General features: G+C 51.9%; 1 protein-coding gene across 6 annotated transcripts in view; it reads left to right on the forward strand.

The window, feature by feature from the left end:
• Positions 1-22,353, forward strand: part of RALGPS2 (Ral GEF with PH domain and SH3 binding motif 2) — a 2,782,724-nt gene that overhangs the window by 342,608 nt on the left and 2,417,763 nt on the right. Inside the window, exon 3 of one of the 6 annotated variants that reach the window (XM_069641168.1) lies at positions 21,833-21,937. The exons of the other annotated variants lie outside the window; for them this stretch is intronic. The gene's annotated coding sequence lies outside the window, so the exon portion shown is untranslated. The remainder of the gene's footprint in view (positions 1-21,832; positions 21,938-22,353) is intronic. 6 annotated transcript variants of the gene reach the window in all.

Below are 22,353 nucleotides of genomic sequence, written 5' to 3' on the forward strand. Positions count from 1 at the left end.
TTTATATTCCCCCAGTAATGTCTTTTGTCCTTTCCCCATAGGGGCCGGGCTGCGGTACCTGCCAACGAAGCGGCGCCGACCCGAAATGAGGAATGGTCCACCAACAGAAGACCGGTAAGTGTTATGGCGGATAATTAGGCTTTCCTCATATGTTCCTTCTGCTCACCTTTTGTCTCTTCTTCTCTCCCCTAGGCGCAGAGATGTGGCGACCGGTGCAGACAGTCGCGGTGGAGCCAGAAGAACTCCCGAGGACAGGTGAGTGAAGCACGGCGCTGCAGCGAGCAACGCGGTGCTTTTAAATGAAAGTCTTTTCTCAGGAACGCTGGCGTGAAGGTTCCGGATGCAGGTAAGAAGTTTGATAAAATTCTTGGTTTTCACCTTTCTCTTCTCCTCTTTCCTTACAGGTGTTCCAGGATCGAGGCGGGCGTGGCTGGAGACCAGATGCAGGAGCAGACACGGTGAGCGTTCAGCTGCTTGGATGCAGAACAACGCGAAGCGTGAGCTACTGTCTGGGCGTGGCTTAAATAGCCTCCAAAGTAGTTCCAGGTAAGTATCCTTCCCTGGCCACGCCCGAGTGGCAAAATAGTCCCAATGAAAAAATAGTCCCTTTCAGGTCTCAGGGAGGCCTGAATCTTGCAGCATTGTCTGCATCAGGTAAGTGCACAAAACACCTTCCTTTATGAGCCTGGCGCCTATGGCGCCAGGACTGATGTCCAACATGAGCCTGGCGCCAACGGCGCCAGGACAGAGTCCAAAGAGCCCCTATAAGGGGCCGCTGTGCTTTTACCCGAGGGCATGATGCCTGCTCCCGGGGGTGCTGGGCCTGGCCTGGTGCTCCGGGGGTAGGCATCATGACAGGGATGGACTGTGGTCTCCCACGTATCTTCTGCTCCGTGCCCTGCTGTGCGACACAGTTGTGGGTAAAGCGTGTCTTATCTTATATTTGCCCCAAGTGTCTAGCCAACAGCCGGTGTGTAGGATTTAGGTGTGCGACGTCTCGTTAACGGAGGCCTCTGTGGTTTCTACTCCGAGACCCGTGTCGCAGGGTTAGCCTGGGAGTCCTGCTATGTTCGAGCGTTGGGTGGCAGCTCCACCGCGGATTTTGCTGGGCTAGACTATGTTCCCAGGGTGGTGCGGGGCGTTGATCCGGGGCAGCCCAGGGTGTTATAGGATTATTGTCCTCTGTGCCAGTTGGGGGTAGGCCGCAGTGGGCCTAGGCTGTGGCCCTCTGTTCCCCGTGTAGAGCCTCCCCGCATTGCGGTCAAAACAGTCCTCCTCTCCTTCCCTCGGCCCCTTACTTGATACCTGTGGCGGGGGGGGAGGGAGCACGCCCCGGTTCAGCCTGCGTCCCCAGACGAGGGCCACGATCCACCCCGGGCCCCTCCGTGAGGGCCGAGGGCCGGGCCGCACCACAGCCGTGGATCGCCGATCGGTAGAAGGCCGCCCAAGTGGAGCCGCAGGCAGCTCCAAGGCGAGTCCAAGGGCGGGGGTCAGGCCAAGCGGCCGTCGCAGTTCCACAGCTGCGTAGCAGTTCAAAGCTCCCCCGTACCTCTCCCGCGTGGTCCAGTCACCCCGAGCGGGTCCTGGAGGTTGTTCCCGGGTAGGGAGCTGGTTCCGTCGTCTCTGGGCGGCCACCACCTCAATCACTCGCTCCTTCCCGGCAGGATGTCGTGGATCGCGCGGCGCTCCTCCCCCACCTCAACCCTCTAACTGGTATCGGTGCAGCCCTCTAACTGGTATCGGTGCAGCCCTCACGCGGCTCCACAGGCCTCCGTCAACCGCCAAATCTTCAAAACGAAATCTCAGCACCCGGGCTTCGATTTCGCACAATGTTACACCAGTGTGTGCCGTAAAGCTTCTGCTGCTAGGAAGTGGCTTAATTTCAAGTCTGGGACGCTGCTGACCGGATTAATTCTTAATAAGGATTTCTTCCGAGCTGGAGCGCCTGCGCTAGGCGGCCATCTTGGATGTGCGCAAGAGCGCCCCCAGCCATCCTCAGATTTTTACCACACGTTCAAGTGTTAGGAGTCCTGGTGCTGTAGCTCTCGAGCTTTTGCTGCGTTTTCGCGCTTTTTCAGGAGAGTTTTCTCATTTTTCGGTCAAATAGAGCCTTAAGCTCCACCGTTTCTACATCCGATCAACAGGGATCCGTTTCGGAGTTTTCTACGCCCCTCAAGGGTGAAGATTTCGTCGAGTTACGCTTTTGGAGGATTCCAGAAGTTCCGAGGCCTACTCCGGACATGGAACAGGAGAAAGGAAGCTCGACGCCCGGGAAGCTGTTCAGGACCTGCCCTGGATGCCAGCTTCAGAATGTTTTCAAGGAGGACGAGCATTAGTTATGCCTCTATCTCCATGAGGACAAGACGCACACGGAGAAGGACTGTACGTTTTGTTGGAACATGTCGGAGCAGACCACGAAGGATCGCCACCTCAGTCTCGCCAACTGGCTGGAAGGGAAGAGCCCGTCAGGCGAGAAGAAGAAAAAGTCTGAGCGGTCTTCTAAGTCCTGTGAGGGCGCCCCGGCGATGGCCCAACAAAAGGCCAAGCACCGCGAGTCCGCGGGCACCGGGAGCGCCGAACGGTTGGGTTTCTTGGCTGCCAGGCAGGGCGCATCCTCCCCAGCGCCATCAACCACGAGCCAACGCTCTGGCTCGGGTAAGAGGAAGTCCGAGAACCCGGCAAAGCTTCTGGAGAGGCCCCGGTCGATCTCGAAGATTCCGGCAGAGGGGGAGCGAGGCTCGGACCCTCCCCCCAAGGTGAAGGCCTCAGGCATACAGAAGGTGACGATGGCCTTAATTCACCCTGCTAAGACCTCGATTGAGGATGTTGCAGCGGCCCTGGCTCAGCCTGTGGAGGCTACGCCAGGGGAGGCAACCTCAGGACCCAGAGTCTCCCTGCCACCGCGGAGGGAGTTGTCTTTCACGTCCATTGAGAAGACCCCCACAAAGTCCTCGTTGGAAAAGGTGGGGGAGGGGCAGGTGGCCATCGTGGATACGGACACGACCTCTGAAGAAGAGCTCATCGAAGTCGTGGAAGAGGCCCAGCCCACCGGGAGGGATCCCAACAAGGTCGACGACGAGAGTGACGGTGTCGCCGACGAGGTTCCTATAGAGCCCTCGCGCCCGTCGTTTCCGGTGCCGCAGGACACTTCGGCAGCCATTTTGTCAACGATTCAGTCCTTATGCTCGGAGATGAGGACAAGGTTGCCCCTCCCCCCGACAGAGGTACCTGAGCCAGACCCGACGGGGGGAACCGGAGCCGGGACCTTCGGAAAGTCCACTGCATAAGAAGAGGACGCATCCTAAGCCACCTCTCCCACCTCTGCGGCCTGCTCTGCCTCCCCCCCCCCCCGGTCTACTACCCACGGGGATGATACAGGCACGGACATGGCTACGACAGGTACAGATGACGGAGGCGATGACGGGACGTGTCCCCCGTCGCCCCCTGCTCGGCGTCCCCGCCCGACGAGATTGGATCCTTCCATGCCATGATTTCCAGGGCGTCCGAGCTCTTCCAGCTCTGCCCAGAAGAGAAGGAGAGGTTCCTTTACCAACGGCGCGAGGCTAAAAGGAAGACGGTCCTCGCCGTACCACTTCTTGATGACATATGGAATGAGGGGCTCGCCCTCCTCAAGAACCCTGCCACGGCGCCGGCAAAGAGGGACCGGTACGAGAAGAAATACCGGGTCCCCGACGCTGCCCCCTTGTGCCTTCGGGCTCAACCTACCCCAGATTCGGTCGTCTCGGCGGCGGTAAAGAAGAAAGTGGGGGGGGCCATCGGCCTCGACATCAACTTCCCCGCCGGACGACAAGGGCAGGAAGCTGGACACGATGGGACGACAGGTCATCTCAACCGCAGCGACGACTATCAAGGCGGCCAACGCCCTGGCTATCGTAGCCCGCTACGACAGGGAGTTGTGGTTCAAAATCGCTCCTATTGGACTTCCTTCCGGACGCCAAAAGGGCTGAGGCCCTTGAAATCTTACAGGAAGGTGAGATTGCCTCGGACCACGCCATCACGGTGGCAACCGACATCGCCGACACTTGTTTCTGTCAGTTGGGCAACAGCGTTTGCCTGAGCCGACGAGGATGGCTCAAGGCGACGGATTTCCGCCAGGACGTACAAACCAAGGTTTTGGACATGCCCTTCGACGGGAACAACCTGTTTGGAAAGGCGGTTGATGAGTCCCTTCAGGCCATCAAGACCGACACGAAGACTGCCTGGGTACTGGGAGTGCTCCAACAACGACGGCCGTCCTTTCGGAGCTCCGGAGGCAGACAAGGTGCCTCCAAGAGATCCGGCAGTGGCTCCTCCACGTACCGCCAAGCGGCAAGATCTTCGTCCCAGGAAGCCTACAGGGGATGTGGCAAGTCAGGTGGTGCCCGTCATCGTCGACCGGGAGGTCAAGGAGGCAAGGCGGCCTCCAAACAAGATTGAACCGACTGTGGGGTCGGGCCCCAGCCGAAGCACCCCGGTGGGAGGCCGGCTGGCGAGGTTCGTCAGCGTGTGGGAGTCCATCTGCACCGACAGTTGGGTGCTGGACGCCCTGGCCCAAGGGCACGCCCTCGAGTTCCAGAAGAAGTGCCCTGGCGTTCCACCCGTGGCCAGGAAGGAAAATCACGTCCCTCAACTACTGTTGGAAGTAAGGGCGATGCTCAAGAAAGGTGCCATCGAGCTAGTCCCAAAGAGGCTTCGGGGCTCCGGAGTTTACTCAAGGTACTTCCTCGTAAAAAAGAAGACAGGAGGATGGCGCCCCATCCTGGACCTGCGACAACTGAACAAGTACATCAAGGCACAGAAGTTCCGGATGGTCACCCTCCAGCACGTGCTGGGACAGCTTGAGGAGGGCGATTTCCTGTCGTCGTTGGACTTGAATAATGCGTACTTCCACATCCCCATTATAAAAAGACACCGAAAGTTCCTCCGGTTCGTGGTCCAAGGGCGGCACTACCAATTCAAGGCCCTCCCGTTCGGATTGAAGTCGGCACCCAGGGTGTTCACCAAGTGCCTCGCACCGGTGGCGGCGCGGCTGCGCCTACAGGGGATCCACGTCTCCCCCTACCTGGATGAATGGCTCATCCGGGCAAGGACAAGGGAGCTCGCCGCGGAGCACACTGCGAAGACCGTCCAGCTGCTCACGGACCTGGGGTTCTCCAACTTTCCAAAATCCCACCTGGTTCCGTTGCAAGTCACCCTGTTTCTGGGAGCCAAGCTCGACAGTGGCGCGGCTGGCCTCGCCGTCGGAGGAAAGGACCAGGACCATTCTGGGCAAGGTGCAGCGTCTGCTGGCCACGGACATGGCCAGGGTAAGATCTATCAAGTCCCTCCTCGGGATGATGTCCTCCTGCATTTATCTGGTGCGTCTTTGCAGGCTTCGGGTGCGCCCCTTACAAGAGTTCCTCGATGCCCGCTGGGTCCAGTCGACGGGCAGCTTCGAGGACAGGATCCCTCTCAACGAGACGTCCCATCAGGCGATCCGGTGGTGGGGTACCCACGCTCATCTGTCGGCGGGCACAGACTTTCAGACCCCAGCTCACCAGGTGACAGTGACAACGGATGCCTCCCTGGAAGGTTGGGGAGCGCACCCCGGAGATCTTCACACGAGAGGCCTTTGGCTCCTGGAGGAGAAGTCACGCCACATCAACATCTTGGAGCTCTGCGCAGTGTTCTGGGCCCTCAGGTCTTTTCTTCCGTCCCTCAAGGGCAAGGTGGTGAGGATCTTCACCGACAACACCACCACGATGTTCTACATCCGGAAGCAGGGCGGAACCAGATCCCCTGCCCTATCCAAGGAAGCCCAGGATCTGTGGCATTGGGCCGTCGCCCAAGGGATGTTTCTGGTGCCTTTTCATCTGGCAGGAATAAAAAACACCATCGCTGACGCACTCCGCAGAGAGCTGCGCTCGTGCCACGAGTGGGAACTATGCCAGGATCAAGTGGATCGACTCTTCCGACGATGGGGCGAACCCCAGATCGATCTCTTCGCCACGGCGACGAACTCCAAGTGCCGCAGGTTCGCCAGCAGGTTCCCCCAGCCGAGGAGCATGGGCGATGCTTTCTCATTCCCCTGGGACGGCCTATTTCTTTATGCGTTCCCTCTGCTGCCGTTGCTGCTCCGGCTCATCAACCAGCTCAAGAGGTCCCGGTGCAGGATGATCCTCGTCGCACCGGCGTGGCCGAGACGGATCTGGTTCCCGGACCTTCTGGACTTGTCAACGTCCGCACCAGTCAAGCTGCCGACGGATGCAGATCTTCTCTCCAGAGAAGGAGGCGCCATTCTTCAGCACAACCCAGAGTCGCCGAACTTGCAGGCCTGGCTCCTGCAGCACTAGAGTTTGGAGGGTACGACATCCCGGCCGACTGCAGAGAGGTTCTTGCAAAGGCCAGGGGGTCCTCAACTCTCAAGTGCTACAGACATAAATGGAAGAGGTTCTCTGTCTGGTGCCGTGCGCAGAAGATTAACCCTCTGCGGATTACGGCCCCTCAAGTATTGCAGTACCTACGGTCATTGGCCAAGGCTGGACTAGCTCACGCTTCCATCAAGATACATCTGGCCCCCATCTCACGATACACCAGAACTACGGGATGGGCGTCCTTGTGGTCTCATCGACTGGTGAAGGAATTTATGAAAGGATTGTTCCTATCATTCCCGCCAGTGAAGGCCCTTGCCCCGGCGTGGGAGCTCAACATGGTGCTGACCAGGCTCATAGGGGGGGCCCCATTTGAGCCTATGCATTCGGCACCGTTGAAGTTTGTCGTGGAAAACAGCGTTTCTCGTGGCCATCACCTCCGCACGACGAGTGGGAGAGATCCAGGCCCTATCTTGCAAGCCGCCATACTTGACGTTTCACGACACGATGGTGGTGCTGAGGACGCACCCCTCCTTCATGACCAAGGTGCCGTCGGACTTCCACCTCAACGAACCCTTAGTGTTGCCAGTTTTCTTCCCGTCTCCTTCGTCGCCGGCTGAAAGGACTCTGCACTCGCTGGACGTAGCTTGAGCGCTGAAGTTCTACGTGGACCGCACGAAGAGTTTTCGGAAGACATCACAGCTGTTTGTAAACTTTGGACCTGTGAATCAAGGGAAGGCTCTCTCGAATGCTTCCATTTCCAGATGGCTCTCTGGCTGCATCATGCACTGTCACCGGTTGGCAAACCGACCGCTGCCCGGCCTTCGGAGAGCCCACTCGACCAGAGCGATCGCTGCTACCACGGCGTTCCTTTCTGGTGTGCCCCTGCTCGACATCTGCAGGGCTGCGACGTGGAGGTCGACGCACACCTTCACGAGATTCTACTGCGTCGATCGGGACTCCAGGGAGGAGTCCAGGGTCGGCCAAGCAGTGGTGCGCAACCTGTTCGCCTAAGGTGAGCCTGGTGAGGAGGTAAGAATTGCTTAATGTTGAGTTTTGGAATTCATGCTTAATGTTGAGCCTTTGCCACCTCCCGTGGTTGTGCATGTGTTTACTGCTATGTATTCTTTTATTCAAGAGCATGTGAATCCATGCCAGACCCCATGCTCGAGAAGGAACAAGTTACTTACCTGTAACTGTTGTTCTCCAGCATGGGTCTGGCATGGATTCACATGCGAAACCCTCCCGCCTACCCCTCTGCGGCTCTTCACTTGGTCATACTGCCACTTTACGTGCTACCAAATCTGAGGATGGCTGCCAGGGGCGGGGCTTAGGGAGAGGGCAGTCATTGGCTGGGGGCAGTATGACCCAGAGACCAGTGATTGGTTACTAATAAGAAAGACAGATCAGAAACTAAACTGATACTGATTTCTTTCTATACCGAGGATTCCCGGCCTGACGGGGAATATTCATGAGCATGTGAATCCATGCCAGACCCATGCTGGAGAACAACAGTTACAGGTAAGTAACTTGTTCCTTACTTCTCTGGTCTTCTCTGTCTGGTCTACTGCTCCTGCCAGACAGTTCCGTGTGTCTAGCCATGTCGTCGCTTCCTCGGGTGTCGAGGTGTGCTTTACTGTAGCACTTTCAGCTTCGCTGGGTAGAGCAACATGTGTTTGTATCCGGCTTTCTCTTGATGGACACACAGTTCAAACGCTGTTGCTGCCCCAAAAAGGTATAGTTTGGGTATGCTGTGACGGTCGCGGATCCTCTGCTTATGGTCCCTCCTTTGTGGAAGTGTTCCAGAATCTTCGCTCTATCTTTATAGTTCAATATTTTTGCAATGAGCGGTCTGGGAGGAGCTCCTGGATGCAGCCGCCTAGTCAGAGATTTGTGCGCCCTCGCCACTATAAAGCCCTGAGTGAGTGCTCCTCTGCTTATCTCCTGTAACAACATATTCTCGACATAGTCGGTCGGGGTCCTCTCCTTCCGGGAGCCCCACAATACGAATGTTATTTCTACGTGCTCACCCTTCTGCTTCCTCTTCCCTGTTCTCCAGGTTGCGCCCTCGTTGCTGCAATACGGCAACCTCTGCAGCATTCGCGGTGCAGGTGTTTGTGTTGGCTTTCACATCAGTTTCTAGCACACTCGTGCGCTCCGCCAGCTTCCTAACATCCTGCCGCAATGGTAGTCATCCACGCTTACTGTGTCAATTTCCAATTCAAGCGAGGTCCTCAAGTCTGCTATAGTCGTGTGAATCTTCCATCCCCACAAAGTCTTCAGCTCCGCTTTGGCATCCAGGATCTGCTGATTATTTTGCATGTGGATTGCTTCCCCTTGTGCATCTGGTTTCTTGGGTTTCTCCACTTCCCCCCCAGCTGGAGATGATTTGGCAAAATCCTCCATCGTTGGTTGTTTCCCTCTGGGTTTGCCCCCTTTGGCTGCCATGCCCACCTATGGGATTATATGGCCTCAATATCCGGCGTCGGGCCACTCGATTGTCTCGGCTCTATGCACTTAGCCTTGTGGTTCCTCTGCTCGTAGTTACGCGTGAGCCCAGGTGTGTCCACCCCCGCCTGCCTAGGCTCTTCGGTCACGTAGTTAATCACTACCGGGTTACCAAGATCTTCTACATGCAGCCCTATTTCAGATGGGGAGGGGTACCTTGGAAGCCTTCTCACTAGCTTCGTCTTCACACCTTTCACCCAGCTAGCCCCCTCCAGTTGTCGGTTCTTCTCTGGTACTTGCACCGCACTTCTCCAGTATTCTACTGTTCACTCTAGAAACCTCGCACACTCAGGAACACCATCCGCTGTCTGGTGGGGCACGTTATCTGTGGTACTGTCTATCTGCTGTGTGCACAGAGCTGCTCTGTCTCAGCAGGGCATATCCAGTGTTCCTGAGTGGCACTGCCTCTTATGCCTGCTGGCCCTTCTTTCCTTGTCACTCCTGTGGAATGACCGTATACGTTGTCCCACCTATCTGCTCCACAGCAGCTTATATGTACAGGGTAGGGCTTCTGCCTTAGCGACCCTCCCCCAACCTGCAGCCCTTCACTTAATCTCCAGTGGGCATTAGTCACAAATTCTGCTGTCCCAGGTGTACTGTGACACTATATCAAGCTAATAGCCCTGTTACGTCCATTGGCAGAACGAGTGAGGTGATTCGGGTTCCGTGTTGGGATAGCACTTTCATCTGCTGCAGAGCCTGCCCTGGATGACGCAATATATCTTGCTAGATCCCGTCTAGCACTGCCTTGCTTAGTATCATCCTTGCCATTTCCTTCTTGTGTGCTTGTGATGGTCGCTGCACTCTTTGTTGTACATCCCTACCGTGACCATATGTAGGTCCGGGGCTTTTCACTGCTTCCGCTATCGTCTTACGGATCTTTTGTGCAGTCAGACGGCAAGCGCCATCTTGGATTTCGTTTCGCCTCAGATTTCGGCAACATTTGCATTTATTCCATAATCTGACTGCAGGGTTCAGGTTTGTTACCCATAAGTCGCCTCGTATATCCGCAGGGTCCATTTCTCCCAGTGTGTAAGTTATTGTCAGGCATCGAGTTCATTTAAATTAGCAGGCACTGCGGGCGTAATGTGAAAAAGAAGTTTGCATGCATTAGTTTCCTTAAATGAATACGTGCACCGGGTGCGATGTGGAAAAGTGATTTCCAGGCCAAAGGGTCATTTAAAATGAGCAGGCGCTGCGGACGTGCTATGCAACAGAAGTTTGCAGATCGCAGGTCACCCAAATGAACCCGGGCTGCGAGAGCGATGCAGAAAGTAATTTACAAGTACCTGGAGAATTCAAATGAAGTTGTGCTGCAAGCGCAAATGTAGAAGCCTTAAACAGAGCGGCTGGATGTGCCAGTGCTGCGAGCGCGGGGCAGGGAAAATGAAACGCGTGTAAGAACGGCTGATCTCACTTGAAATTATGTGCGCAGATAATCAAGCTGCTCTCCTGCCTCTCTCCAGTGTCCCCGGTCTTTCTTTAGTGAAAGCAGGTCTTCATTTAGCCCCGCTGGCCCTTCTGTGTTGTGCCTTTGTTTAACCATCTGGTGGATGCCATCTTAATTCCTTTGTCCGCAATCTTCTGAAAACTTCTACGGGTTCAGATTCTTTCCTGCAGGCACGTTTCGTGTCGGGCTGTGTACCATTGCATGCCCGCACCTTTCACACAGCAGTAGCTCCAAGTCCACCTCTTACTGCACACGTAAAACTCCTATGTTTTGCTGGATCATTGTCGGATCATAGGAGCACTAGGAAAGCACGCCCTGGCCCACGGCCATGTAGCCACGCCCCCCCGCCCCCCAGCTCTAGATGTACTTAGCTTCAGGATGATATTTAAGAGGTCACCTGTCTCAATTTTCTAGGCCCATGGCTTAACCTCTTCCCTATATCTTTTCGTCATGGCGCGGTATGGGAGCAAATAGTTTGGAGAAGTGATCCACTCAGCTTTCTTCTGTCACTGCTGACAGTTGCAGTGCTGCTTGGGGTGACTCTAGGGAGTTAATTCCCAATTGAATCGGGTGTTTTCTTTTGCTTAGTTTTTCAACATAAATCCAGCCTCAAACCGTGCCCTTTTTTGGGGTGAATGCCAATCTCCAGTTTTTATACTGTTGTGATCGTTGCTTTAGTTTTGACTCAACGATTTCTGGAGTCTCTTTACCTCTCTTCTATCACGCCTGTACTGTTTTCTAGCTTCTACCTGGTCTTTAATGTAGTTGTATTTATGGGCAGCTCTACCTTTTTTACCATCACCTTGTTTTAGTACAAATGAAGCTAGAAACAGGAAATAATCTATGGTTTCTTCTCCTTGCTGAACTCTACGACATTGCCCAGTGAGGTCTAAAACTTTTTGCTGATTCATGGACCAGTCTATTTCGACCCTGCGAGATTGAGAATTTTACATTGACACTTTGCCTCACTATAATAGAGCTTTTTAAGGGGCGTTTTAGTAATGATCAGAGTTCACCACGTCTGTACATTAGGCGAGACAAAAGTAATCGACCATGTCATTTGAGCAGAGTCCATGCCATGTAGAGCTGGCAGGGATATCACTCTTTTCGAATGGATTGTGTCCTCCAACGTATTCCACATCTTTGACATGTAATGTCCACAGCTGTGTACTTAGGAAACTTTTTCGGCAGAGGGCGTCCTGTGTCAATGATGTCGGGTCGATGTCCCTCAAAGGTCTCCATAGAGGGCGATGTCACTGGATGTTATCAATGGGTGCCCGTAGCCTTAGTTAAGTTTTTTTCCGCAAACGTGTTTGCTTCAGAGACTCGGCGCGCCTCGTGTATTCCTCGTGAATGTCTTCTTCGACCCCTCGACTCCGTGGGGTCTGGCTTTAAGACTTGCCGGGACTACAGGTCTAAGATGGCGATTACCGACCTGCATCGCATTTGTTTGTGGTGCCTGGGCGAGAGTCATCACACCGACGACTGTTCCAAACGCCAGCCGCTGACTGCTAAGGCCTTGCAGGAGCGTAAGGGGAAGTTACAGGTAGGTAGGGGTTCTAAACCCAGTAAGTCTCGTAAAACTACTAAGGGGGATGTCCGACGATTCGAGGGGCGACTCTTCGCGTCTCAAGGAGTCCCTGGGATCTCGGTCCCGGAGTGGTTCCCGCCATTCGTCCTTGTCTCAGCATTCCAGGAACCGCCATCACTGGTCGCCTTCCCCGTCGTCCTCGGAGGATGGCACCGTGAGGAAAGTGGCTTGTCCTACTAAGTCCTCGACTCCGGAGGAATGGGCAGCCTTCATGGAGGAGATGCTGGCGATTTTCCAATCCCAGGACACAGTTCCTGCCGCGCCTTCAGAAGAAGCCAGCAGGGAACGGTCTCGGTCCATGGCTCGTGCGCCTTCAGGCTCGGGTCCTTGGCGCGATTCTCATCGGGAACCTTCAAGGTGCCGTTCGGACAAGGTTCAGGCTGATTGCAAGAGATGTGCTTCCAGGTCTCTGTCTTCGTCCGCAGAAATCTGGTAAGGGCTCGAGGTCGGCGTCGACTCTGTCGGCGCTGTGTCCGTCGAATACGGATGTTGAAGCTTTGCCTTCACACCAACCCTCAGCGCCTTTGTTGACGCTGAAGCCGTCGCGCCCTCGACGCCAAAGCCATCGGCGCATTCGACGCCTTCTGGGCCTTTTGGCCGGAATTTGCTGATGGAGGTCACTGGGGCTGTGAATCCTCTAAGGAAGGCTACTTCCAAGTCTGTGAGGCCTGTTAAAGATTCCAGACCCTCTTCTGTCCCGAGGCAGGAGTATTTCCTCCCTTTGGATGACATCTATGAGGATGAGGAGAGGTCAGATGTAGAATTTGACCCTGTTGAGCCTGGTGTGGCTCCTGTCTTTTCCGGGCACAGTCAGTTGGAAGAGTTACGACAATCTCGTCATGCCAGTGGCTTGGACACTTCTCCTAAGGTGGAGTTTGGCAGACCTGAGCCTGGGGCTCATGCAGAGTCGTCCTACAGGAGACTAATGGCTACAGTCACTGAGTATCTTGATTGGTCTAGTCCTCCAGAAGCTTTTGTTCAGGAATACTTGATGGATATTTTGGATCAAGGTCCGTCATCTGACCCGGTGTTTCCTTTTTATTTGACTTTGCAGAAAAGGGTGGCGGCTGCTTGGCAGACACCGGAATCTCTTCTGACAATTTGCAAATCGTTAACTAAAAAATACTGCCCTTCCGGTAGAGACCCCAGCTACCTTTCCTCTTACCCCACTCCCGAGAGTTTGGTGGTTCAGGCGGCTATGGCCACCTCGAGGCAGACGGTGTACCCTACCATTCCTCCTGATAGGGACAACAACCGCTTCGATGGTTAGCACGCAAGGTGTTTTCTACGGGGAGTATGGCGCTGAAGTCGGCCAACTCCACTTGTGCATAAGCAAGATTTTCACACGCTGTGGAATTGTTTCTTTAGCGGCTGAGTATATTCCCGAGGGGGGAAGAAAGGGATGGGTTCCTTGCTCTCGTGCAAGATGGCAAGGAGACCATGTGTGAATCTCTTCAGTCGGGTTTGGACACTGCCGACAGTGTTAGCTGGTCCATGGCTGCAAGGACCGTTATATGCAGATTTGCGTGGTTGCGGAAGTCTGGTTTTGCTCCGGATGAGCCATCCCGTCTTTTGAACATGCCCTTTGATGGCGCGCATTTGTTTGGCAGCAAGTCTGACGAGAGCCTTGAGAGGTTGCAGACCTCAAAAACTGCGGTGAAATCTTTGAACGCAGCTGTGCGTCAACCTCTTCCTTTTCGTCCTAGGCGACAGCAGTGGAGGGGAGGTTCTTTTTGTTACTATGCCTCCTTTGGTAGGACGAGGGGAGCTGCCAGTCAAAGGGGTCAGCGTAAAAGTACCTGTGGTGGTCTGGCAAATAGGGGTGCCAAAGCCACTCAGGCAGCTGCCTCTTTGCCTTCAGGCGCTGCTGCAGCCGCTCCAAAACAATGAGGCAATGTTCCATTGTTCGCGGTTGGGGGAAGACTGTCTCAGCATCTCGAAGAATGGCGAGCTATTACTTTGGGTACATGGGTTCTGGATACAAAAGCCCACGGCTACTGCCTTCCCTTCCTAAAGCGGCCTCGCGACAATCCACCAGGAATCTCTTTGAAGCTTCCAGATCCGCTCTTTCTGCAGGAAATCTTGACCCTACTAGAGAAAGGCGCTATAGAACTGGTGCCTGTAGCGGAGAGGAACAAGGGATGGTATTCCCCATATTTATTTGATTCCAAAGAAAGACTGGGGATTGAGACCCATCTTGGACTTGAGTTGGTTGAACAAACTTCTCAGGAAGGACAAGTTCAAGATGGTCACTCTTTCTTGGGTCCTCCAGGCCCTTCGACTTTAGGATTGGTTGGTGTCTGGGGACCTACAGGATGCTTACTTTAATGTGCCGATTCATCCAAAGCACAGAGTACCTGAGGCTTGCGGCTGATGACTCGCACTTTGTTTCGAGTCCTGCTGTTCAGATTGACCTCTACCCCGAGAATCTTCACCAAGCTAATGGTGGTGGTGGCAGCGTATCTCAGGCGAGGGGGGGGGGATTCAGGTCTACTCCTACCTGGACAACTGGCTGATCTGTGAGAGTTCTCCCGACCAAGCGATGGATCATCTCAGTCTCACCTGCCGCTCCCTCCACAAGCTGGGCTTCTCCCTCAATTTCAAGAAGTTGCATCTGACAACCTTCCCAACAGCTTCAGTACATCGGGGTAGTGTTGGACACGTCTTTGGCGAAGTGCTCCTCCCAAGGTGAGGGCTCATCACATTGTGCAGATGGACAAGTTTCAACATGCCCAGCATCTCCCGGCTTTCGAATTCTTAAGGTTGCTCGGGCTCATGGAATCCTGCATTTTTCTGGTGCCGGAGGCCACACTGAGGATGAGATCCCTGCAATGGGTTCTCAAGATGCAGTGGTCACAATTCTCAAGCAAGATGTCGGATCCTGTTCAGATTCCCCTCTTGGTCTCACAGTATCTTCTGTGGTGGGCCAACAAGGGGAAACTGATGAAGGGGGAGCCGTTTTGGCAACCGTGACAGGAGGTGACAGTATTGACGGACGCTTCCCTCACAGGATGGGGGGAGCTCATGCCGAAGATTTGACCGCCAGCGGTCGTTGGTCTCTGTCAGAGTCCAAACTCCACATCAACCTGTTAGGGCCATCAGGCTGGCCCTGAAGGCTTTTCTGCCGTCTGTGCAGGGGGAAGTGTGTCCTGATCATGACGGACAACACCGTGGCCATGCATTACCTCAACACAAAGGGGGGGGGGGATCACTACCGCTGTGCAGAGTGGCGATGCAGCTCTGTTTTTGGGCAATCCAGCAGGGACTATCGCTCTCGGCAGTTCATCTGGCCAGAGAGAATGCGGCGGCGGTCGCTCTGAGCAGGCAGAGCACAGTCTCTCACGAGTGGAAGTTGGCTTAGGAAGTCCTACTGGAGCTCTTCGCCCTTTGGGGAACCCCATAAGTGGTTCTCTTTGTGACCAGTGCCAACCGGAAGTGCGAGCGATTCTGCTCAAGGGAATTTCCTCCGAGAGGAGCCTTAGGAGATGCCTTCATAGTGGGTTGGTCATTCTCACTTCTGTACGCATTTCCTCCGGTCCCCGTCATTCCTCAAGTGTTAAGGAGGTTGCAGAGTTTCGGATCCCACATGATCCTCATTGTTCCGGACTGGGCCAGCAGAACGTGGTACCTGGACCCTTTAGATATGTCCATCTGCCCTCCACGCCGTCTTCCCTTCCCGAGAGGATCTGGTCTCGTGCAGGGGGGGGGGTGGTGTCGCCATCCAGAGATCAAGACTCTCAACCTTCACGCTTGGTATCTGAAAGGTTGAGGTGTAAGGATTGGGACCTCCCAGATGACGTGATGGAGTTGTTGCATGCGGCCAGCAACCAAATCCCTGTACCGTTGCCGCTTGCGTATGTTTTGCGACTGGCGGAGAGGACAAAATGTTGATCCTTTTCAGTGTTCCATTCGCATGGTTCTATCTTTCTTGCTTTCTTTGGCTCACAGGGGCCTTCAAGTAGGTACCATTTAAAGGATACCTGGCGGCGCTGTCTATCTTCAAGAGCTTGTCTGAAGAATGTTCTTATTTTAAGATTACTTTGATTTCCCAATTTCTTAAAGGGCTCCCTAATGTGTTCTCGCCATCCCGGTCCAGGTGCCTGTTTGGGATCTGAATTTGGTCTTGAAATTCCTGATGGGTGCTCCAACCCTTGCACTCTTGTCCTTTGAGACTGTTGTCTTTCAAGACGGTTTTCTTAGTTGCGGTTACATCCATTCGCAGAGTGAGTTGCAGGCACTTTCATCTAAGCCGCCCTTTACTGTGTTCCACAAGGATAGGGTTGTACTGAGGGTACGTCCTTCCTTTCTACCTAAGGTAGTGTCTGAATTTCATTTAAGCCAGAAAGTGGTCTTTCTATCCTCATCCTGGTAAGGAAGAGGAGCAACTCCAGAGGTTGGACCATAGGAGAGCTGTGAGCTTTTGTATTTCTAGGATGTCCAGGGTCAGAGTGGACGATCAACTCTTTTTGCGGTATGCTGGACAACGATTGGGCCAGTCTGTTACCAAACAGACCTTGTCCAGTTAGATTATCCTCAACATTAGTGGGGAGCAAGGACCCTCCTGAAGGGTTGCGAGCTCATTCCACTAGGGAAGTGGCTACTTCCACAGCCCTGCAGCGGGGAGTTCCTATTAGGAATATATTTGACGCAGCCACATGGGCTTCTATCCAGACCTTTGTCAAACATTACTCTCTGGATACGCTCCATGGTCAAGATATGGCCTTTGGTAAGGCAGTTCTTTATTCTGCCATCTGATTGGGTATTCTAAATTCTTTTCCCTCCATTTTCTGGTACTGCTTTGGGAGTCTGTCAAAGATGTGGAATACGTTGGAGGACACAATGCATTCGAAGAACAAGTTATTTACCAACTGGTAACGTTCTTTTGACTGGATGTTGCTCCAACGTATTCCACATCGCCCTCCCAGCCTGCCCCTCTGGAGAATTTCCTGTGCTATCAGATTACGTTACCTCAAGGTTATGTGCAGTCAAGCAGGCATTGGATATGTGCACGTCACAAGTTTTGGAGGGAAAAACATAAACTGAGGCTACGTGCGCCGCCCGTCCTATTTATAACATCCGGTGATGTCGCCCTTGACAAAGGCCTTTGAGCGACATCGACCCGATGCCAACGATGCGGAACGCCCTCTGCTGAAAAAGTTTCCGAAGTACACAGCTATCGACATTACATGTCAAAGATGTGGAATACATTGGAGGAACATCCAGTCGAAAGGACGTTACCAGTTGGTAAGTAAATTGTTCGTCTGACCATTCAAAGGGTGTAGCTGTCTGGCTTCCATCTCGGCAAGCTGTCTTCTTGCTCCTTCATTCTTTAGTGTAGTATGTATTTTTAGAAAGTCTGTGGTCAGATAACCGTTACTCAGGCACCTCATGTTGAAGTCTCCACACAGAAAGACATGTATATTGTTCCATTTGCTTCGCGTTGTCGACCAAGTTGGTAATACTTGACACAAAAACCTGCTCCTTCGATTTGCTAGATTCATGTACTCGTTCAGTAGTAATAAGGTCTTATTTTGGCCATAGCCGATATCTTCAAATTACAAAATAAGCATTTGTACCCATGGCTTAGGTTTGTGATGTTGCAGTATACAAATCCCTTTTCCCATCTTCATTAATGTCAATAGACCAGCATATGGTCTCCCCTTGGCTCCCGTTTCTGCAGGATTTAATAAGCATATGAACCCATCAAACAAAGGCGGTACGCATAACCAGCATTCTTGCAAGCCTAGTATGTCATAGATTTCCAAGTGAAGATCTTTACTTACGAGGAGATGCCGGAAGCCCCTTGTATTCCAGGATTCCAAGAGGATGTCATCTGGGGGTATCCTGTTCTCACTCTATTCCCAGTTCACGGTGGTAAGAGTTCCCAGCAGCCATGCCCAATCAGTCGTCTGTTTCCTCTCTGCTGGATCATCCCGGCATTTGTTCACTACTCTTTGCTGTTTTCTTTGGGTTGAAAAAGTGATCCTCATGGACTTTCGGCCCTCTTCCCAATCTCCCCCCTCACGTCTTGTGTTTCCCTTATCTCATGTGGGAACAACTTTTGCAATTTAATATTGGCTACCTTCTTTGAGTATATCTTCTTTGGGGAGTTTTTGTCCTCCACTGGGGCAGATTTTGATTTTCGTAGAGTGAGGTCGACCTCTTTTAAATCCAATCCCAATGGCAATAATATTTCGGCTGCCTCATACAGAATCTTTTTAATCGAGCTAGATTTAAGGTGCCGTATCACCCAGTCCGCCCTTGATTCCTTCACAAATTCCACCACTCTGTCGTCTGAAGTCAGTGTTCGAAAGGCAGGGATATGGTGTAATGTCAGGAAATTTCTTCTATTTAAGATCCGTTCCTCCTTAGTTCTTAAAATGGATTCCAGTGACAGCGTCATTTTCTCAGTCTTCTTCACTGGTGTTTGATTTTCATGCTGCTCTTCATATTTTAGCAGAAGCTCTCGTTTCTTGTCCGATATTCGGCTCTGTTTATCCTGTTTTTTCATTTTTTCGTCCATTGGGAGGGAGTGAATTCTTCTTTAATTCTTAGGTGCGGTCTCTTGGGTTTCACTGCGTTCTATTCACCCTACTTCTTCCAATTCAATACTCTGTATCGCTCACTTCTGCTGATTTCCCCCTTTGAACAATGGTTCCAGTCGAATAAAGTGAGTAATTCATGATCGATTCCTCCGAAATCTCAGTACTTCTGCTGACCTGTTTGGGACCGATCCACATCTAATATTGCACGTTTTTCAATTTGTTTCCACACAACCCTTGCTACTTGTTTTACTTCCTTTCTTTGGGATGGTTGAGCTGTTGCCGTCCAAGGTGGAGTTTTAAGATTTCGGATGAATTTCTTAGCCGCATTTGATCTTGGGGGGGGCGGGTGGGTGTCTTTGATCTGGGGTCTATTTTGGTTTTTTTAGCAGTTAGATTCTTCACCTGGTGCATCACTTTCTAGCCTTTACCAATGATTGTATAGGTTTCTTTTGCGTTCATGATCTTATTATTCCTGGATTGAGGCTCCGGCCTACCCAACTGGGGATTCGAGAGGGCTTTACAGATTCTTTGTTTGGGGACTCATTTGTCAGGGACCTCATTTCCTGTTGTAAGCTTGTGGACGTATCTCCCTGGGTATCTGGGAATGGTTTCTCAGTGATCTCCAATTCTCCCAATGCAGGTTCCTCGTGGGCTTTTGGCACTTCAGTGTTTTGGTGTATTTTCTCTACTCGCTCCTGTTTTCGTTTCCCTGGTCCACCTTTCGGAATCGCTAGCCGCTGATTTTTTGGTAGTATAGGTGCCTGCATAGCCCGCAGCCATTTTTGGGACTCTAGTATTGATTCCATGAGTGTTTTATCCACCAGTTCAGCCCTCGCCAAATCAGACTGTTTTACCATTGTTGAGACTTATCTGCTTCTATATCAAGTATCCCTTGTACAGCTCTGGTAAAGGACTCTAAATAGATCGTCTTTGAATGTATCATAGCCATACATAATTCTTTGTTTTGTACAGTTTCATAAAGTGTGCCAGGTAGATAGATATTGCTGACATTATGGACCCCTGTAGATTCTCCACCAAATATTAATTTCCCATGGTCTTCGGTGGTGTCATTTTTGGTGAAAAGATTGATTAATTCAAGGATGACTCTGATGAGCCAATAGAGGGAGATGTCAAAATCCTTTTGTTGCCTATCTTCGGTGGATGGGTTATTTTGGGAGTGACATCTGGTAGAGTTTAGACAGAGAAAATCTTTGCTTGTATTCTGATTTATTCATCTACTGTCTTCCATTTTGTCCTATAAGGTACTGACTGTTAGTTTGAGTGGTTTGGGATGTACTTTTACACCTGGATCTTTTTGTGATAGTTCAGAGAAAGTAGTAGGCGACAGCGGCAGGCGGAAGTGACCACTTTTGTCTCGACGATCCAGACTTTCTTGTATTGCTGCTATGTTTTTTGATAGCTGCAGTGCAGGGGTCGAGGTAGATAGTTATATGCTCTCGGAACCTTTAGAAGGGTGCATTTCTGCAATCGATTGCACCGCCATGAATGTTCCTCTGTGTTTGAGACAGCTCAGTTACTTTTTTTTTAAGGTTAGTATATCAGCCCCTACTGAGTTGTACTGGGTTTCCAAACCAAGATGTATGACCTTCTTAGGTGGTGGCATACTTCAGCTATTTCTTCTTGTTTCATTGCTGAGGGAGTCACCCCAAACACGGCTCGGATCATTAGGGGTGCTCCTTTTGTTAATTTCCTGTGATTGGCCTTGGGGCGGACTAAAGAAGTCTTCTCAGCTTGTAGCATTTCTTGGTCCGTTATGGCTAATTGTCCCTGCATAGGTTTGCCTCTTAAATCCTGTTTGTTCTCTTCAGTGCTAAGCGATTCAGGGTTTTCTACATGTTTCCTTCTCATCTTCCGTTTGCCCCAGGTGTAAGTCGGGGTCCTGTTCCAATTCTGATATCCATCTTGCTCGGGTCGTTCCTTGCAGTTTGATTTGGCTCCGAGTGCGCAAACTCATTATGCGGATGTAGCTTGACTACGTTTTATTGAAGATACCTGCGGGCCGAAGCTAATTGCAGTAGTAAAGCTGGAAGCTCAACTGGCCAGTTGGCACTGGCTTCTACTGAAAAAGATTCGAGGTAGGTAGATCCAAGGGGGATGTTGCAATATGAATACTGGGGGATGGGCAGGGGTTTCTGGCTCCAAGGCTCGAGGCCCCCAGTCACCACTAGTCGCCCAGTTGTCAGAATCTCCACCTAGGTAATTGGGAGAGGGTAGTGTGTTGAGGGCTTGTAAGGCGAACCCTAAAAGCGCTGTCCATTTTGGTGGAGGATGCTGGCTCAAAGGCCGGCAGCCTGCAGTCACCAGCAGTTGTCAAACCACCTACTGCCACTGCTTTCTCCAATTTCTCTGATTCCTCTGGCCAGGGAGTCGGTAGGTGTTAACCTTTTTCCAATTAGCAGATTTTCCGTAGCTTTCAAACTCCTACTGAGTTGCTATGGTGTTGGGTTGTAATTCCCCCACCTCGGCACTGGGGCAGGATTTATCATTCTTTAGTGCTTCCTAGCATGGCATGGCGGTCTGCTCATAATCTGTGCGTTGGCGAAGTTTAATCATTATTAGGTATAGCCCTCTGTTCACCTCACAGCCCACAACAGCTGCTGTTTTCAGGCAATGCCATCGGAAAGGTAGGTACGGTCAGAGGGAGAGCACAAGCAGTGAGCATCAGGCTTCGGCATGGCTAGACAGTTCGGGCTAGGACGTACAATCAAAAATAGGAGGGCAAAGGTGGAGGAGACGGCTCACCTAATTCCGATGCAACAAATTTTCTCCTTTCCTTTTTCTTCCTGAGCTTTTGATTTTCACCATTGGATATCTGCGCTGTTCCATTCACAATTTCCCCACCACAAACCCCCCACCCTCCTCCACCGATGGCCTCTTTGGAGAGCACAGAGTCTGTGGAGTCTGCAGAGTCTTGCATGGGTTTCCACTCACTCAGGTAGCTTGGGGTTGAATAGCAGGGTCCACCTCCAAGCGAACAGCCATGAGAAAAGACTTGCACTGTTTTCTCACCTGTGACCGACACACGAGAAAGAACACAAGCAAAAGTCCAAACTGAAGCATAACTAATGGATGCTATCACTAACCGCGTGTGTGCAACTACATAGCTGCTCTAACTCTCCTCGGAACCTACAAAAATAACAGCACCAATGGAGTTTCCTGTATGACTTCCTTCCAGGAAACAATAGATGAAGGTTAAGACCAAAGTACCTCAACTTCTCTGCTCTCAACTTCTGCAGCGTCTTATATACAGTTTGTCAGGATGCTTTTGCTTAAGGTTTGCTCCTCTCTCAACTACTTCCTTCTGCGATAGAACTATGAGAGCAGGCTCCCTTGTCCCACAGTTAATTTCAGCTTCTACTTCTTCCAGATTGTATAGTTCTGACAAAATGTTGACAGTCCTGCTGCTGCTGCTGCTGCTACAACAACTTCTGCAATTAGGTAATTCGCTGCTACAACTGCAACTTCAAAAAAGGTAATTCCTACAAGGTATCCTCTATCTCCAAAGGTTGGCAAGGCACTCTTCTTTCTTTGCCATAAGAAAGGGCAGCCTCTTTGCCTGTTTCACAGCTACAATAAAATCTGCTTCTAGACCACTTCTTTCAAAGTCTCTGCCAAGCAGCTATAACAACTTTTGTAAACAAGTGCCCAGCTTGCTTTTCCAGCTTCGTATACACCTTTCTTGCAGTGGTTACCCCAAAGCTGTTATGTCACACTTCCAGCTTTGGATGAAGTTTGTTGGGTAACAATGAATTCAACGGCTTCAGAACAATGGTGTACATTTCTTACACGCACAGGATTTACTTTTTGTAGAGTTCACTCTGTGGGCTTGGGTAATGCTGATCTGGCTTCAGCTTAAAATACTTCTACTTCAGCCTTTAATGTGTTGTA

The sequence above is a fragment of the Ambystoma mexicanum genome, chromosome 1q (assembly GCF_040938575.1).
Source record: "Ambystoma mexicanum isolate Mex_15411 chromosome 1q, UKY_AmexF1_1, whole genome shotgun sequence".
Taxonomy (NCBI): domain Eukaryota; kingdom Metazoa; phylum Chordata; class Amphibia; order Caudata; family Ambystomatidae; genus Ambystoma; species Ambystoma mexicanum.